General features: G+C 45.1%; 1 long non-coding RNA gene across 1 annotated transcript; it reads left to right on the forward strand.

Annotated features, from left to right (window-relative positions):
* The first annotated feature begins 18122 nt into the window (after positions 1–18122).
* On the forward strand, positions 18123–20261 carry LOC129383286 (uncharacterized). Its single transcript, XR_008611161.1, has 2 exons — positions 18123–18287; positions 20142–20261. It is a non-coding gene; the product is annotated as an uncharacterized lncRNA (long non-coding RNA).
* The last annotated feature ends 235 nt before the right edge of the window (positions 20262–20496 follow it).

Genomic DNA, 20496 nt, shown 5'->3' on the forward strand with positions numbered 1-20496 from the left:
CGTTGGTGCAGCGCGTCGGCTCAAAGCTCCGCCATCTCGTCAGCCAGGGCTGCGATTTGGCGTTGCAATGGGTTCCAGCGCACATCGGCCTGCTAGGGAACGAAGCCGCGGACGCTCTCGCAAAGCAGGCTCACTCCCTGCGCTTCCCCCTCGCTACCTCGGTCAGCGGCTTCGACGTGGCCAAAGCAACCATTCTGCGAACGCTCCGTGCGCAGCATCCGGACCAGCGCGTCGCCGCGGGTGCGTCACTTCGACTCCTCCCCCGCGTGGGCTTCTCCCAGGTGGACCGCTCTTTCCTGCTTCGCCTGCGCGTCGGCTGCTACAGGACGGCTGCTAGAACGCACAGGCTGCAGGGAATTGGCGACCCCGCGTGCAGCAACTGCGCCGATTTGGAGACGCTCGACCACTTGCTACTTCGCTGCCCTGCCTTCGATGTGGAGCGCACGGACTTGTCTACAGTCTATCGGCGACTGGGACTGACTTACGATACGGCGACCGCGCTGCTATTCCCTGCAGCCCACTCGTCCATCGTGAAGCACGCTCTTTCGGCACTGCTAGACTACTGTAATGCGACGCACTTGAGAGCGCGGCTCTGAGCCCCGCACTCAGACTTTTTTTTTCCCCTTGCCACGTTCGACCTGTCTTTCTCTCCTTCATCTTTTTCTTCCGATTCCCCCTTCCCCGTGCAGTGCTGTTGAGGTGTCCTCCTGTGAGAGACAGTTACGGCGCTGCACTCATCTCTTCCGTTTCCTTTCCTAAAATCACTTCACACACACACGTTTGGGTTTTGCATGTGCGCCTGCATGTCATTGAATTATATATATATATATATATATATATATATATATATATATATTTCCGAACGATTGAAAAAGGTGGAATAGGTGCTCTTAGAATGGCCTATCGACAACTTGAAGTCGGAAGGAAATTCTACTTCGAGACTGCGGTCTATACAAGAAGTTCTTTGATGAATAATGTGAACTGTTCTACAGTTTGTGTAAATTTCGGTGGGCTTTAAAGACTTGGTCAGTAAACCTTTGTTTTAGTAAATGTAAGGTAATGTTCGCAAGTAAGATTCAATTCAGCACTTCCTAAGACGACAAGCTAAAAGCGATACAGTCTATTGGCGACTGTTCCTCAACTGTACCGCGTGAACAACAGATACCCACCGCTAGCTGAGCCTTGCTTTACAATAGAACATTTTGCGGTGCTTTACAACCATTCCAACAAATGAAAAATGCTCAAATGACAAATTCCACCCCGGTGATTGCTTTTATTCCGCCTTGCCTTGCGTGCACCAAGGGCGTGTACAGGGCGTAGACTCCCGATTTAGTCCAGCTGAAACCCTGGGCAAGTTCTCTGCAACAGGCGTCATTGCTACTACGGCTGCAATCGATTCGTCAATAAAGAAAGGATTGCGATGGAGTCAGTGATTGGAATGTTTACGGGAGCATCATGTCCGTCAGAAATAAAGGTGTAGCCTCTTGTGTTCCGTGTAGAAACACTCGCGTCACGTCCCATCTAATGTCAGAATTCTTGGAATTCGAGCACAGCGCAGGAAGATGTAAGTTGAACTTGCGTTGCTGAACCTGTGGAGATGACCATCCTTCAAATGAATGTTCTGCAGAATCTTAAATGTGCTACCTCTGTGGGGGACACAGACAGCAGACTATTCGAACTGCTCGGCTCGCGCTCAAGAAATACGAATTCTTGAAATAATGGATTGCCGTCACTCCTGACGAAGAGATGCAACTGCAGTTATTAAAGACAAGGCCTGCAGATACTCAGGTGTTACAGCGCGCAACACTCCAAGCATTTATCTTTATCTCTCCTACGCAATTGACTCTGCTGTGCAAAAAGCTATGGCTGAACCTGTGGATAAATTGATATCCAGCGTATCTCACTCCTTAGCGCATATCTTTTCCAGTCAGATGGCGTAAATAATACAGTCCACTAATACGCCGATGCAGTCCATAGTACCTAATGCCACACTTCGAATGCCTAGCAACGAGGTAGAGTCGCCTTCTGCATTTCTGGAACATTCGAGATACACTACTCCGCTAGTCCAACCAGTCAAGGATAAGCCCACATATTCACACACCGTTTGTGTGACAGATATGGAATTTGACACTCAAGCTCCCAAACACATGGGCTCCCGAAGTTTTGCAATTATGATACCAAAATAAAAAAGCGACAATCTCCTATGAATAAAGAATGCATTCTAAAGGTAGCAGTTGCCACTGCTGTGTGAATAACACCATTGGACAGTTGAAGGTACTGCAGTAGAACTGTCGCTTTATATTCTCAGCTTTAACAGATTTTTCTTGCCTATCTTTTCAACTCAATCGAGATGTCATGCTTCTTCAAGAAAATTTGCTTTCACCAAAGAAAAATTTTCATTTTCGAGGTTTTTGTTTTTTCCGATGAGATCGACAATCACGAAATGGATGATTGCTGATACTTGTTTCCAGTAAAATTTGTCACAAAGCAAAAATTAATTTTCATATCATGGATTAAGACTGAAATTTTGGCAATAGTATTATGCCTGCTAGGGTATCATCCATTTTTAATTATAAATGCAAGCAAGCCTATCTGCAAGCTGTCCTTATAGAATATGAACTTAATTTCCAGCGAACTGCTGCCACGCGCTGAAGATGACGTAGACTTCCTTTGTTTCTTCACAGTTCAATATTATTCCTTGTAAAGAAATCTTTTTTGTGAAGTATTACCTGCTTTGTTCGAGTGACGTTGCGGTAGCCTCGTAGCTGGGCAGGTATTTCCTGTCTCGCCGCACTTCGGGCAGCTGTAATAAAAATTGGAACTAAATCTCCCCACCGACCTACTGTCATATAGTGCGTAGCATTTTTTGTAATCTTTATTTATAAATGCTATACTGTACGCTTGAAACGAAGATTGCCACAGTTTAAGCGACCAGCAATTCCAAGAATACCACGCACAATATGACGTCTCCCCTCTTTCGTGAAACGTTCATGTTGCGCAGTTGTTCTTGTCGAATAATTGGCCCGCTGACGCACTTGCTATCGTTCCAGCACGTCCTCTTCAGAAGCTTGTCTGTATTGTTGCAGAACCAATTGTCTCGCTGGTTGCATTTTCCGCGGCTACCTTGCCCACGCAGTTTTAGCAGTAGTAGTAGAAAACTCTATTTGTTCTTTCGTTATGAGGCCCCAGAATGTGGAGCCCTCATAGCATGGCCCCATTTGCTGCTGCTATCTGGATGGCCCGGTCAATCAAGTATCGCTGGTCGTAAAAGGCTGTGCTGGAAAGCGCGGCTTCTGACTGGGACGGGGAGGCGTTGGGTATTCTAGGGAGGCAGGTTAGTTTGGAGCCTTCTCCCATGCGAGATCTCGCCTTCGTTTGAACTGAGAATCTGAAAGGGCTACGTGTCGTCCGCTGATGTCGAGTGCACCGGTAATAAAAATTGGGGCACAAATTGCCCCAATTTGCAGTGGCAGTGCGCTACGCCCACTGGCGCACTGCCATATAGGGCGTAGCGCTTCACGTATTCTTTACTGGTGTATCTTCCTACTGCATTCTTGAAACGTAGACGTCCGTATTTTAAGAGAAACTAATACACGCGCTTATTCTACATTCCTTTTAGTACACATAACGTTCATGTACTACACATTACACTTATCCTGGAGGTTTCACCTTACACGAGGCATGATGCAAATGCACAAATCCATAGCAAATATACACACAAGAAACTACGTCACAGGCCATGGCAGCGCCATTTGTAACGTAGCCAAACGGATGCACGGTGTAGGAAGGATGCACGGTGCTCCGACGCCGCGCCACCGTAAGACATTGAATCAATTTTCAGAGATGCCAGAGAACGGCACTTCTTATAGTGATCTGCCGCTTTGCTGGTTTCGTTCGAGTCCCCAGCGAGAACGGCGTAGGGAAAAGCCAGCAGCATAAATCCTACCGCTTGCCGTAATCAAGAATTGACGCAATCAAATGGTTTCTAGATGAACCGCCCACGCTCATCGGAGCAGCTGTCCTTCTCCCACTGTGACCGTTATCCGACAGTATCCTCTCCCTTATTTTGTAAACAGGCCTTGTGATTGGCTTGCGACAAGCGTTGACTTTTTTCCGCAGATGAAAATTGCTATTGGGCCGACTACTCCGACGACAACCTTTTTCTATATTTATATTTCTGTATTTATATCGAAGGACATTGTCGCGCGATATAAATTTCCGATTGCCGATGTAATGCGGAAAATAAATTTTCGGGTGTGAATGGCTCATTACAGATTTGCGGAAATAACATCTCCTTTTCCTCTACTCAACATGCACTTAACAAACTCCGATTATTCTCAACCAGCTATATAGGGCAGGAAGCATTATCATGTCTATTGGCATGCCTTCATGTTATTGTTTATGGATTGGCACCTTCCCTCGTTAAGACGCCAGCTGCGCTGGCAGTATAGATAGATAGGTAAATGAGAAACGAAAGGCAGGGAGGTTAACTGAAAGAAAGACATCCAGTTTGCTACCCTGCGTAGGGAAAGGAGTACGTGGAGACAAAAACACACACACACGGAAAGAGAGGGAGATTGCAGAAAAAAAGAAGAAAAAAGAAACACACGCACATGAAGGAACGCTGGAGACTCACATCCGCTCAAGCCGGTCGCTTGACCGGTGTAACCTCAGCAGCGGTTTCATCTTCCGTTGTGAAGACCGCATCAGTCGGCACTCTAAGATCGTGTGCTGAGAAAGCGGCCGGTTGTTGAGGCATGCCAACACCTTCACGAGCGACCATCTCTGGGAGTTGTAGCGGGGACAGTACACGATATCTCCGATCGTTTCCTCACTTCCGTAACTATTACGAGCAACACTGTCAACCATTCTGAGGCAGCAAGCAAATGTGCTGGTAAAAGTAACTTCAAGCCAATGTCACAGAGAACATTTGCCTCAATTCGGGAAAATCCAGATGGAGTGTTTAGTCGGTGGGATGGGTCCAGGCGGTGCAGTCGAGTATACCGGACACTTGGCGTCTTCAACATGTATCGTGTGGCATCACGCGCGAGTATGCGAAGCTTTGTTGCTGCATCGGTTCTTAATAGCGGAATGGGTTCCTTCTCAGCATTTGCGTGAGCCCCCCTAGCAGCTTCATCGGCAGGTTAGTTGTTGATGATGCGGTTGCCTGGGAGCCAATGAAAAGTGATCTCATGTCCTTTTTCTGCAAGTTGATGACATAACTGCCTTATTTCCAGTTCCAGGTGGCCTTGTGGTCCATGACGCTGAGCGGATAGCAGACCATGCAGGGTTGCCTTCGAATAGGTAAATATGCTTCACCTTCGTGGTAGACATTCATGAATCACGCGAAGTGCGCTGGGATGTGCAGCAAGCACTGCAGCAGACGAGGTTGTCCGATGAGAAGTTTTAAACTGAATTGTCACGGCTTTTTCGGGGAAGTTCACAACTCTTGTAGATCCGTTAACCGTTGTGGAGTCGTCAGTTTAAATGTGAAGATGGTCCTCGTATGTCTTGTGCAACATGAGTAGAGATAGCTGCTTGAGAGCTGGCGACGAGAGTTCTGCTTTAGTTAGAATTCCTGGTACCGAGATTTCAAATTGTGGGTGAGCCAGACACCAAGGAGGTAATAGCAGCCTATCGGTAGGTGCATAACTTTCAGGAACGGAGTCACGGTACACCGATATCTCCAGGCGGAAGGAGTCTCTTCGCCGGTCTTTCGGCAGTGCGGCGAGGTGGTGGAAAGGGGCGCGTGCAATGATCTTGATACGTGCTCTGAGCACTTCCAATGTGGTATGAGTTGTGACTGGGCAACCGAGCTATTGCGATTGTTTCTGACGTCGATGTGCAGCGCCGCAATTAAAGACAGACTCTCAGTGCCTGCACTTGGGCACTCTCGATTGTGTTGATGTTGCTTCTGCAGATATTGCTCGCTAATGCTAAGATATACCTCAGATACCCGAAACGTAGAGTCCTGTACATCGCACGTACTGGTGTACCCTACATTTTTCCTTGCAAGAACTGTGAAAACGTGTGAAATGACCGTTAGGCGTTTCTTCGGGAAGGCCACATGGGGGTCTAGAGCTGAGGTCGCGATCGATGATCACACCTAAGAATCTATCTGTGCGTACTTGTGTAACAGAGGCTTTGCCCAATAATAGATGTGGCATAGGACCAGTGGCGTAGCAACAGGGGGGGCCGGGGGGCCGTGGGCCCCGGGTGCAAGGGGCCAGTGGGGTGGGGGGGGGGTGGCATATACGTCTGAAGACACCCTTTCCGCAGGCTACACCCGGGGGGGGGGTGACAGAAGACCTATGGGCCCCGGGTGCCAGACGACCTAGCTACGCCACTGCATAGGACATCATTACCTTCCCGGTGAACGCGACCAGCGCATTTCCCAGATGAAATCTGGAGGCCTTGTATAGGGGTGGGTTTATTGCCTAGCGGGGAAACGCCTCCAGAAGGGCATGGCACACAAGGGATCTCGCTTGTAGAACTGTCAATTCAATGATATTGGAAGCTTTTAGCAAAAAAGTAGCAACCGATCAAACTCTCCGAGCAGCATGGATCGATGCTTACACCGGCCCAGTGTGTTCAGTTTTAGCGCATCCATCGGACTTGGAAACCCGCTAATGGCTCCCAGCCCTCAAACCCCCGGAAGAGGAAATGTCCTATAATTTTAGTATCTCTTCTGCTGTGCTCACATCCACGCGCTACAGAAGAGATACCACAACGACCTACCCAGCTGTTATGTGCGAGGTGCGCTATACAGTGTCGTGATAGGAAAAGAAAAAGAAGATAACGACAGAGTGCACGCATGGAGGCGAATCCCGTGCTGAATGGATGACGACGACGTCGAGGAGCGCCAAGCACGACAACGCGTAGCGCAAAAAGATGAAACAAAAGGAAAATGACCCTGTCGGGAAAGACCATGGAGTTGCCAAGGACCTATCAAGCAAGCACAAATCGGTCAGAGCGGTAGAAAAGCGAGGCACACTGTCAGAAGAGGTGGAGTTCCAGGGAGCCACGCAAGGGGGAAGATTAGCAACCGGAGCGGGAGTTGAATACAGGCTGTCGGATTCCCTACCCGAGCCTCACGGGCGCCACGTGATTGGGCCTCCTGCCAACGCGTTCCCAGGCGGCAATGCTCTACTCAAGCACGGAGTGCTACGCGAGGCCAGCGAACACAGAGCGATCATGATCAACTCAAGCCTCCGAGAGATGACGGCGTGTTTGTTTGCTCACACTACTGCCACTGAGGGTGATGACGCTGTCATTGCCATAGCCATCGTTTGCAGTAAGAACCATGATTACACAACCATTACCACAGACTCGTAGGCTGCCTGCTTGCAATTTCGTCAGAAGTCGCATCAGTTCCACTGCCCACCGCATATTCTGCCATGCTCCCTCATTTTCAACGAAAATAAGCTTGCTCTGGGCTCCTGCTCACCAGTTCTTATCGTGGCGATCAGCATGCTCACGCTTTCACCCCAGCCCAAGAAATCCGGCTGCCGCACCGAGAAGACCACAATCTCCAGGAGATGCCTATACCTACCGGTATAACGCAGTCCTCCAGCACTTTATCGTCTCTCCCGCCGGCAATTCCCCCTGTCCAAAATGGCCTCAGTAAGGATGAACCTGTTCCCTGGCGGCAGCTTCAGGCCCACACCTTTTCGCATCTAAGTATGTAACATGCGATGTATCCTAATTTGTATACGTACGAATGGCTCCTCGGTCATGAGTAGGCATCGCTGTACAACTATGCTAGGGCATACCCTAACATAGGTCAAGTATCCCCTTATCTCTAACCCAACGCCTAAGTAGTGAGATGCCGTGCTGCCCAGTTTATATTCGCGTGACCTAAAGCAACTGGCATGGCGAGCCAGGCAGGCAGCTAGGCATGTAGGGGTCCTGTACTAAGAATTTCGCCCGCTGGCGCTAGCCGCAACAGCGGAGAAGGTGACTATATGCAATATTTTCAAGCAACACGCATCTTAATGCTAAATATTTGATAATCTGTTGGCAACTCTTATGACCTTCTGCTGTCGCAGCTACTTCGGTAATCTTATTGAATTCATAGAAAAAATTGCTTTTCTTTTATTCGTTTTACACAATCGTTATTTAAAGCAGCCAGCGGTCTTCGTTTAGTGATTTACATACAAAGAGACATGAAGGCCATGTGTAATCATTTCATGATTTCGTTGAGGATTTTTAATTCATCAGAACATTTGACTGATGTCGTGCAAGTCACATTTAACACAGTAGTCCTTCACTATTGGCCCAAGTGATGTGATGTAGGCTACCAAGGCTAACAGCATCATCCAGCCCACTGAATTTCGCTCCTCTAGGGATTTAAAATTCGGTTTCAAAGAACAACTGCAAGTGCTCATAAGAATTGTTCTGGGTTCCTGGAAAAATTCTCCATGCAATCGACTTACGCATGGGTTAAGAAATAAGAAAATTTTCGGAGCCGCACAACGTCGTACCCTATGGACTTCGCCAGCCTTCTTTTAAGACTAGCACTGTAAACGTAATTGTTCTTGAAAAATTGATTAGGTACTGTATTTTATCGCGTTTACCTGCGACATATTCGGAGGCCTGTATACCGTAGCAGAGCAACATAAAGAAAAAAAATGGAGGGTATAAAACGAACAATTTTTTCTTGTTCTTTTTCTTTCATTTTTCTTCGTGCTTCATACTATTGTGTTAAATGCCACCTTCGCGTCATTTTAGTCCTACGTAAGATTGCTCCAACATCTGTGGTATTCTAGACGCATAAGTGCAGGTTGAACGCTAGAACCAGAATTTAAGAAGAACGAAACAACAATTTAGGAAACAATACCTCGTTCCCCATATGTTGATACTCGTGGATGATTTCACAGTCCGCAATGATTTTCATTGGTCCAGCTAAATACAGCTACGGTAGAGAAAAGCAGTTCAAGAGTCTGATTCAAATGTTAGTAGTTTCTGAAGACTCAGCTGTTTATATCGTGATACAGCAGTTGACATTTTGCAAGCCGACTACAGTTTTCACGCGGCGCTAATAGTATGGCGTAAATACGCTCACAATCTTTTGTAGTTGGACTGCAGGAAACCTCAGATTCACCAGGAATTCTTGCACAAACCAAAGTGCATGCATTGCAATATATAGAGGCAACTTGCATCCAGAGAGCACGACAGCAGTCCAAACTCAGTGCTGTGGAACTGCTTGCATAATAGCGTTAATTGCTTTCTCTAATTACTGGGAATATTCTTTCTAGTGCAATATATCTTTATTTATTTATTAATTTCACAATAACCCCAAAGGCCCTCTAGGGAGGGTATTACTTAAGGTAAAGGTTACATCAGTGAGGCAAACAGTGCGTAAATATAAATACAATAGAAATACAAAACTGCGACAAAATTAATTACACTGCATCAACGTATAAAAACAAAAAATTAAAAAAATAGTTATCAGTACAGCAACTCTAAATGATTTGTACACACTATGACAACGTCGCGGAGGCTTTGGTTATCGGCGCATTAAAAAAAAGATCAGTTTACAAATTAGAGAGTGAAGCGTTATATATTAGATATGCATGGTACTGCGTAGAGCGTCTGTAAATTTCGAAGGATTTGTTTCCGTGACAATGTGCGTTGGCAGATTATTCCACTCTTTCGCGTTGCGAGGTATAAATGACAGACCAAATGCGAGATAATGACACATGATGCATTTGACTTTGCAAGAATGATCCCGACGCGGAAAAAAGGCTGAGGGTTCACACATGAACACGTTATGAAGAGATACGTGATAGTAAAGCTTATGGAATAGTGTTAAACAAGATATATTATATATTAGAGATATATTATGTATCTAAAGAAGTATTTTCCTGCTGAATACTACATTTATTTATTTCCTAGATTACTTATGCTGAAGCGGTACATACATTCGATCCCACTATTTTCACATGTTCACCTTTTGCAGTAAACAGAAATACAGTCACTGATGGTATCAGAAGAAAAGAGGCTTTTAAGTAAGATTAGTGCATTCTTAGAGGAACAGAAATGTACAAAGGGGGACTAGGATGTAATTTCTTTTTCTCGGAACACGAAGGGAAATTACTGCCCACGACTGCCACTGCGGAGACGTGTAGTACATTCTGTATTCCGTTATACATCAGTGGTCGAAGCAACGCTTCTCCGTAAAGTTTCGTCTGCTCAGTGCGTTGCCTTTTTAGCCTCTGTGGCCGTCTGCGCGATCTTTCAGATGGATGAGATTTGTTACGTAATTCTGTAGAAATTACGGACAAATTACCAGCATCTTCACGTTCTAATAGTCAAGCAGCTCTGCGTGCAGTTCAAAAATAGAGCGCTTATTTCTTAAGCTCAGGCACGTTACAAGTGCACCATCACGACATTCCTACTCCCACAAATCTGAATGCGGAGAAAATGCTGACACAGAGATAGCGACACTGCTGGCTTAATTTTGATATGCTACGGGTATTTCACCCGATGGAAATGCAAAAAGTTTGAGTCTTTAAGCAATGTATTTCTACAATGTGTAGGGGGCATAAAAAATCAGGATGGAACCATTGATGTGCATTATCTGTCAGGAGTAGCTCAACAGTCTTGAGCTATCGATAGAGCTGGGGTTAAAGTTGCATTGCCTTTAAGGGTAGATCGCTATTAATTTGAAATACCCCGCGCCTCCACCCAAATGTCATGGGTATAAAAATATTTACATTGTGTATTTGCAGGGCGTATATAAACAACAGCCGAAAATCCCCAGAGGTTGTTGCTACTTGGTCGTCTTCGCCGTCCACGATCTTGTCCTCTTTTTCCACCGTAACAATTCGTTTTGTATTGTAAGATTGGCGTCTACGATTTAAGAACAAGAAAATTGCTTGTCCCTACTTTCTGTCTCGCTCGGCAAAACTTGAAACGCAGGTCAACAAAACAACCACAGTTCCAACATGTGGTGGTGTCTAAGTTTACAGGCCATGTAGGAGTATACAAGTGTGCAACCATGGGCGCAATAACGCAAATCCGTTTCGAACTTTTCTATTCCAATTCGGCAATCAGCCCTTCACGATTTGACATATACTTTCGGACCGCACCATTTCGCGTGTCTGTCGCGCGGCTTTACAAATAAAGCGACACCTCCCCTTCTGATATGACGTGTGCACTGTGATGATGCGTGAAGAGACCAAAAAGGAAAGAACAAATGTGCCTGATTACTGAATTGTTTGCCTCTACCGGTCTGCTACTGGTCAAAAGACTGCGCCTATTTCGCTTCTCTTTCCGCCGGCGTCATGAAACTGCCGAATTCACCTGGCAAAAAGACGTGTTCTGGTTAAAGATGCATTATATGCCAAAGAAAACAGAATTTTTTTGCTGAATAGCCCCGTTGCGAAAGAAATAGAAGATGGCTTCCCGCCGATTGCTCAAGCATTTGGTTCTCACACCTGCCGGAGGGCATGTACTTATTTGCGTATAATGAAGCTTTTTGTGTCGACAAACGCTGGTTAACAAAACAACCGCAGTGCAGACACGTGGTAGTGTCTGCATATACACCTCATGTAGCAGTAGACAAGGCAAAATTAATTTCTAGGGTGACTTCTTTTAGGACTCTTGGAGTTTCGGGAGTCATATGCGAAAGTATTTCAAAAAGTAAGGTTTGTTCCTATAAAACTATATATTCATTAGTAAAAGATTTTATTGGTGGGTTTAGTTTAATACAAACCTACATCGCTGTTTTACATAGTCAACGCTAACTTGTGAGCACTTTTCGTTCCCCTAAACCAGTTTGTTTACTCTGTGCATACAAGTTCACCGCCGCCTCGGAAATGAAACAGTTGACTGTGGTGTGCTTGAGTTTCTCGTTGTCTTGAAACAGTTGTCCTTCAAGCCTCTGTTTCAAATGCAAGAAGAGCAACTAGTCATTTACTGTAACGTCGGGAATGTAGGGCGTGTGATCAGAATGTTCCCAACCAAAATCTTTAATCTTTTCCTTGGTTCGGTCAGCGGTATGAGGACGCTCGATCTAATGTTGCCATGGAATATGCGATTCCAGACAGCATTTTCCTGCAGCAATGATTTCTTAACACACGTCTCAGTTTGGTGAGCGCTTCGCACTATACGCCAACTGTTACTGTGGTCCCAAGTTGCGTGAAATTAACCAAAAGAAAGCCCTTTTCGTCCGAAAAAAGGGTACCCATGATTTAGAAGATTGCTTGAATTCTTTCTGATTTGGTGAAAAGGTGTGACGCTGCTTCATTTATTCCCGTTTTGCCTTTGCAGTGGCGTACGATATCAAAGCCTATCAAACAACTCATATCCGCCTTTTCGGTAACTGGCCGAAAACGCTCGTCCCCATGACATTCTTTGTTGTTTGATGTTTGAGTTGGTCGGTAAGAAATTTCGGTACCCGCCCTGCACACGCTATGTGACATCCAAGCTTTTCAGCTACAGTCGTGTAAATTCTAGTGCAGCCAACCAGAAGAAGGTTGATCAGCCAGACCAGTAACGTGTAATTGCAATTTCTGCTCCATTTGTTGAACAGTTTCACTCTTATGGATGGTGGGCCTTCCACTTCGTGCTTCATCATGCACATTTGTGCGACCATTTTGAAGCCTCGGCATCATTTTCTGACCTTTCCTTCACTTATCATTGCCACTCCGTAAGCTATGCACAACTCCCCGGAATTAGAGGAGCTGATGATTCTTCTTTATGTAAAAATATAATTAAAGCTAGTATTTCCCTACCGGGGGGAACAACAATTTTCGCTGACATTGCCGTCTGCATTCCTAGATAAGCAGACGACTACTGGGCCAGAACAGCATCTCGATTATTTTTGCAAAATATTAGCAGATGGCACTTCACAAATAAAACATTTTTCTGACGTGTGAATATTGAAGTATTAGCAAACGGCTCTTGGTGTTTTAATAACCCTCGTATATAGGGGAGTCTTCCCGGCTAGCCTTCGTGTCATGAGAAGCGAGTTGGAGAGGCGACACCGAAGGACGACATGGAAAAGGTGACCTGTGGCGAGATCTACGAGTATTGCCAGGCATATCAGTAGGGCACGAAGGAGAAGGTGACCGTTGATAAGTAGAGCGGTTGGACGTGTGCCACTGTGCCCTGTCCGGTAGGACGATAGAACATTTCTGGATGGACGCCTGTATCTTCCTCAGGAGCATAGCCACCTTGCTCATACTGTTGACGCCTTCGAGAAAATCCGGAGACGTGCCCTCGATAGCTATAGTACTAGCAAATAGGTCGGGAAAGATGCAGAATGGAGTAGTAACGCTGTACATGGACTGGACGTGAAAACGAAGCCATTCGTGCGTACTCTCCTGGTGTACGCGGAGTGGTGGCAATGGCAGGAGACAGAGCCCCAAATTTGGCATACGTGGGTACCTGCAGCTTTCTGATGGTACCCGATGAGTGCAGGGGCCACCAGAGCACGGTAGACGCCACGTGGACGTCATCTCTAGCCTAGTGATGACACGTAAGCCGGTCTGTGAAGAAGGAACATTAATTTGCGGAGTGAAGGAAGAGCACCGCCCGCCAATATTTTCACGGTCGATGTTGTGGATGAGCGTGTGCATGTCCATAGTCGAATGCATACCAATGTCGGACGTATCGTTGCATAGTGGAAGGGACTGGACTTTCTCAATACATTGGCAAATTATTATCACATCCCTGGTGCTAGCCGGACTTTGCGTAGCAAGGGCGTTGAAAGCGACGGTGTTTGTGCCTTTAATAATGTGGCGTATTCGGTCTTTCTGAGACATACAAGAGTTTGCTTGCAAAATACTAGCACTATTTTAATGTATGAAGCGCAATATTCTATAGCGAAACTGATGCGCTCACCGAGCTTCTTCCTTGCGGCCTCAGCGCGAACACCGGGAGCACCGACAATTTGCCGAAGCTCTCGCGCGAATGTTGCCCAGTCCACAAGATTTGGCAATGGTTCCAAAACCACGTTTTCGCGGCAACTGACAGGAACACCGGGATGTTCCGCAATTTCTGTAGCCTGTCCCGCTTGTCGAAGTCGCTTACGAGGTCGTAGTTCGAGAGCCAATCCTCGACGTCATCCTTGCGTAGACCAGCGATGACTTGTGGGTCATGCTTGTGGCTGTTCATGGTCACAACCGATGGCGAAGACTGCAGTGGAGTGGCAGGATCGGATGTGCCTGGATTCGCAGGAGCGTGCATGGCCGGTGGTCCTATGCGGCGAACCGAGCGCAGCTCCAGGGAGGACGTGCGAGATGTCTTCGGGAACGAAAAGCTCCTCCAAAACTTATAAGAAACCGCTTTATTCTTGCCTAGATCGTGCTGCCACCCCGTGGATCAAACTTTATAGCTAGTGATAGTATATACGGATGAACACGTCGTAATGACGAAGAACAACAAGAATGAAATGAAGTAAATTTGGCGGCCCACAGGCATTGAAGCGTTACGCTAATGCCGCAGACAGCAAGGGGATAAGGCAAGCTGATCGTGGGACTGGACCAGCGGTGATCTCAGAGCCTTGATGAATCAGAGACTTGATATCGGAGATTTTACATCGACGACACAAGGGCTTTTTTTCCAGCCAGTTTAGGATTGAAGGAGCCTGCCAAAGGGAACTGATTGTTCGCGTAGCACCCACGTAAACTACGCTATTCAACATTTGATTGTTGGGATAGGCAGTGTGAAGGATGGGACCCAAAGTACTAATTTGCTGTAGCCACCTATTCATGATTATGAAAAAGTTAATTACCGTAACTTCACTAATTACGCCCGTGAGTGTGGAAATTGCTCTGTATCTGGAGCATTGCAATCTGTACACTCGAATAGTAAACAACGTTGCCATGATTTTTATTTTACTTATTTTAAAACTTTGGCGCAACTGAAAAAAAAAAGACCCTGTACACAGGGCGTCCCACATAATGTGAGCCAAGAATATAAAAATCAAAAGTGCGGCTGAACCGAATGCATGCTATTCGCAATACATTATAGTTACTGAGACAATTGTTTGTTTTCCCCTTAACTCGCTAATTATTTCAGCTTAATTACCCATCCTTTAATAATTGGCTGAGGACCCCAGGTATGATAAGAAAATTTATAGAGCAGCTTTACAAACCACCGATCGAGTTGTTTCCTTTACGATACGTCTCACGTAGTCCTCCTTTACAGGTAGCAAAGAGAGCCGGTGAAATAAGACAAAAGTAATTTGACGGAGCGTTTGCGCACTAGTATTGTGCTAATCTCAAGCCTGCGGTCGGTGAACAAGCTCGGCGTCATCGGGACTGGCGATGAGCATGTGGCAAGGCGTTCTTTATCTCATCGGCAGCGCTCGGTCAGGCGCATACATTTTAGCCTTCATCCAATTCCTCCGCCATCATCCGCTTCCCTTCTCTTGGAACCTATTCTGTAGCTATAATAGGCAACCAGTTTTCCGTCCTGCGGAATAAATGACCTGCCAAGTCTTAGGGGTTGCTAAAACCAGTGTGGTAGAAATATCAGAACATATTATGCTGGTCTCCGGCAGCTAGCATCCCGGAGATAGAGGTTTATATACCTATTTATGCATACATGCGTCGAGCCATTTACCAGCCCAGCAACAGCGTCCATGCCGAACCCTGGCGAGTTTAGGCGATAAAATGTTTCTTCATTAAACCCTAGAAGGCGTAAGTATTACGGATCCATATTCGACAAATATTAGGTTGAGAACTTAAGGCAAAATACGATGAAGACAATGGGCAAGCGAACATATAATACTTGGCCTTGCTAAGTTGAACGTACCTCAAAAATAGTCCTGGGTAACTGCGAGCGTAACTTTTCAAGCCTACGCTATAGGTGGTATTTTACATGTAACGCAGAGTCTAACTCCCACATAAAGCATGCATTTTCGTTACCTCGCGTAGGAGTTCCTAAGAGAAAGTGTTTCGCATGCCTTACTCGCAAAGCGACAGCGTGAACAAGTAGTAATGGTGTTTCTGACAAAAGTACGAGCAAAACTAAGCAGTTCTGATGCATTTTGAATGCGAAAGCATTAATGCCTAGTTGAACGCCGCTGAGTGGTCCATTGACTTATGAACCTTTGGCGAGCAAATGAGCGCGTTGATAGACTTGGCGCGTTTTGGTTTGGCCTTACTTAGGCACAGTTACAAGGCTGGCTAGAATTTTCACGGACAGGAACGCGCGGATAACACACGCCTCCGAGAGTGAGATAGAGGGCGACGAGGCGTCGCAGCAATCCCCGTTCCCCTCACCAAACACCTGGCGCGCTATGAAGCAGCAAGAGCCCCCTTTCGTCAGCTCTGCTCCGTCAAGGCGCACTTATGTCGTGGCGTCGTAGCCAAGGGCAATATACATGCCGTTTCGCTGCTTCCAAAGGCAGACACCGGCTTCTTCACTCAATGGGGAATTTGACGCTTTCGCATCAATATCGCGCAGCAATATGTCAACCGTAGACGACTCGAATAAGACACGTGAAAGACAGGCCACTGATACCTTTGTTGCGTTTTTCCGAATGGATTTTTTTTTATAATTGTCGCTAACTCTTTATTCATGCAATTAGAGAAATCAATTCTTTGAAATGCTCAGCGCTTAGAAAAACACACGGTGGTAAAATTACCCAAATTAAAAAAAAAAGCATTGACACTTTAACGCGAGCTCTCCTTGGCATTTATATTTGCTAAATATGAATCCTACTTATTTCAACCGGCCCTCTGTTTTTGGCTGATTGAATGATGCATCTACTGCGACAGACTATTTTATTACATTTTATACATAAAAATACACCGCGGTATTTACGCACGAAGCATTATCAGCAAATTAGTGCGCATGGGAGGGGAGGGTATGCTGTATATTCTAGAGAATCTTTCTGTGAATTATATCACATGATGACAGTGTAATTCTGAAAACATCTAGTGGCTGTGACTCATTTTCGCACTCTTCACTTTAAAGCAGTGGAAAGCACCAGCTTGGGGACCAAATCGTCCCTATCACGTCCTAATTCAACTAACATTGTCAGCTCCCCAGCGTGTAAGCACTACGTGGGGATTTATTGCGGCCAATGCGCAATGTTGGTGTAGGCGTTAAATTGACCGAGCCCACATTTATTCTTCTATGCACCTCTTACAAAACTACTCTCCAAGGCAAAGCTTCCACTGACAGTGTTATCAGTGCGGGACTGACTACTACTGGGAAAACTCACTTCACCTGAGACTTTTGCCTACTGTCGTCTTTTCCCTACTTTTGCCTACTGTCGTCTTTATTGGAGAAATTCAAAGTATTAAGATTCGATAACATCTATGACTATTGTTTGTTAGTGTCCTTGAAAACTGAATTTAACAAAGGAAATAACAATCTGACCTCCATAGCATGCTTAGAGCGCAGCACCTCGTCTCGACCTACTAGACAGAGCGATTATTGGAAGGTTCCCCGATGCCGAACAAACTATGGTCTCCAAATGCTGAAACATTCACTCCCCCACATACTAAACAATTTCAATTTTTCATTAGAGCGATTACGTCTTCTTTCGTGACAGGATATGTCCAATCTTTTTTGCTGACATGATGTATTTCTTGATGTGTTTTCTTGGTGCAAACAATGCGGCATGAGATGCTGAATTTTTACGATTTTTAATTTTTTCGTCTTCTCGAGGAGTGCAAATCTTTATGCGTTTTTCGTTTTTGTATAATTATATTCCTTATTGTACCAATTTCGCTATGTATTTATGTGCCTATTTACTTGTTTTCATGACTACGAATGCTGTCACTTTCCTGCCTTGTATTGCTGGGATGTGGGGCCAGTCAAGCTGCGTTTATGTCGCAGCTTTTTTCCCACATTCCACACCACAGATTGTATCTTTGCCTCGTGTATGAATATGTAAATATTGAAACACTGTGGTGAAATAAACTCCAATTCCAACTCCAACTCCAACTTATAGCTTATTCGAATCTCCTTTATCATATACAAAGAAGTGAACGAATAAAACTGCAAGGAAATGCAAGCACACACGCAGCCTCGCTCCTGATGAATAGGCATTTACAGACAATTAGAAGAAATGTTCATTGTAAGGCTGTATTGTTAAAATAGGTATATAAGCATGCGAATCCATTTCATAACCTCGAGGCTTCTGTGGAAGAAAATTGCGAGTATGGCTTGCGGGCGGTATCTATTTATCGTTTTCGCCATGTTTTGCCTACTGTCCACCTTGCAGTTACAAGGCCCAACATGCGCTTATGCATCTGGCTGGCAAAGGCTGGGCCAGTCTGTTATCAGACGAACTCCTCCGACTACGAGGCGAACTACAAGTACGTATTTTACCCCTCGTTGTGGTGTGGTGACTATGGCGTTGCGCTGCTAAACCCGAGGGCGCGGGATCGAATCCCGGCGACGGCGGCCACATTTCGATGAGGGCGAAATGCAGAAGCGCCCGTTTACTGTACACTGGGTGCACGTTCAAGAGCCCCAGGTGGTGCAATCTAATCCTGAATCCCCCACTACTGCGTGCCTCATGATCAAATCGCGGTTTTAGCATCTAAAACAGTAAAATTTATTTTAAGTGCGCATTTCGTCAACTTATTAACTATTCGACGATGGCGCACCGTCTAGCGTGAATATACAGTGCAGCAGTTTTACACTGTTTCAAGAAAATAGCGCACTAGATGATAGTCCGCGTTTTGTGTGCTTTAAATCTCTCAAACTTCATGTCGCTGATGTCACTTTATTAGTTCCGCAGAGTCATTCCGCGTTATCTTCCTTTACTCTAGATCATTGGTTTTTGCTAATATGTTCAAACAGCATTCTGACATTGTGGTCAGCACTACGTCACTTATCAGGTTGCCAGTTGCAATTAGGGTCACATTTTTATAATAGCTCATTTGAAAGCGTTTGTACTTGCTGAGATATGTGGCAAATGAAAAAAATATTTCAAGAAATGGGTCGATGTTTTTTTTTTTCAACATATGCCCTACAGTAAAGCTTTGTTTACTGCTGATTATTCTCTGCAAGAAGCGTTTCACAATTATTACCTGGGCGTTCTTCTCATGCACTATTTGCCCTGCTGTAAGCATTATATTTTAATCTGTACAAAGCTCCTTTTCGTATTGGAGATATGCAAGTTACTGGTCGCGTAGCGCCCCAGGCTACCAAATCGCTTACCTGTAAGACAATAGTGTGTCCTCTCTTGGAATATGCTTCCTGTGTTAGAATCGTTGCTTGAAATTTGTTTTCTTGATGTTATAATCAGTTGTAGACAAGGCTATTTGCTCTAAAAGGCAGTGATTTCCCCTCTAACGTTTCTAACCTCTCTTCTTTGAATCTACCGCCTTGAAATTACACTTACTTAATACTCAATACCGCTCTAATTTATATTACAAGGTCTTTGCAAAGCATTTCTCGAATAGAACGTATTGTCATGGTGCCGTATTACTAATTAATGCCAGAAATGACAGAATTTTACATCGCTTCATCGCTCATGCTTTTCACTGCTGGAACTTGTGGCTCCGTGATGTTAGGTTCCTGCGACTGACCGAATGATATCTAAGCTTTGTCAATCTGGACACTATTTTAAGAGCTTTTCATTCTTTCATTTATGATCCTTGCACTGCAATTGGTGCTGACAGTGGTACACTCCTTATGTACTATGAAATCATTCTTCGCTCATTAGGTCTGCCACTGTTCTTATTTTGTGTCTTTCTGTGATTTTTTTTCGTTTTTATGCAAAACATTATTATTTCTCTTAAGTATCACCTGTATCCCTCGAGGAAGTGAGCAATGTTTTGTGACTTTCATCAACAACTGCAATGGCGGTTGCACTAAGAGACCAGGCTAATTTGGTGCTATCGTGAGTTCAGCACCACGTGTGTCCATAAAGGTTGTCATTAAATTTCTATATCTGGATTAGTCTACACCAATCGTCATTATTTCGTTTGCATAGAATATGCTTTTATGTTGAATATATTTTCATACCAAACTATGCTTCGAATTTCAATTTTGCCCAATCATTCTGATGGGAGTAATTCTCTCATGCTGTGCCACAGTAGCCACAAAATGAGGCAGTCGGCGACTCAAGCTTTTTATTGTTTCTTGATACAAACTTTTCCTTTTCACAAAGCTACAAGATATTGGAAAAAATACTGACCACACACTCTGTCATATTACAGCCACACGCAGGCCGCCAAATGGATGTAAATATGGATAAGACCCATCGTTTTTCTGACGCCGGCTGTGAAAGTGCACACAACAAAGCTGAAATCGACAATAAAGAAGTTCCGATGTGCTCATCATGGTGGGCAATGACTGTGGCTCCGTGCAGCACACTTCTAGGATTTACAGTTTTAAGCTTTAGGTTCGTTACAGTATGCGCAAAACTTTCGCCGTAATTACACTAAAATATAAGAGCATGAGTTAGAATTTATATAGAGGTTTATGTTGTTTCACGTGATGTCGCTTAATCTTTCATTATATTTATAAGGAGAAATATTTGGCCTCCTCCACTAGTACCCTGTTTAATTGCTG

This window comes from Dermacentor andersoni, chromosome 8 (genome assembly GCF_023375885.2).
Source record: "Dermacentor andersoni chromosome 8, qqDerAnde1_hic_scaffold, whole genome shotgun sequence".
In the NCBI taxonomy this organism is placed as follows: Eukaryota; Metazoa; Arthropoda; class Arachnida; order Ixodida; family Ixodidae; genus Dermacentor; species Dermacentor andersoni.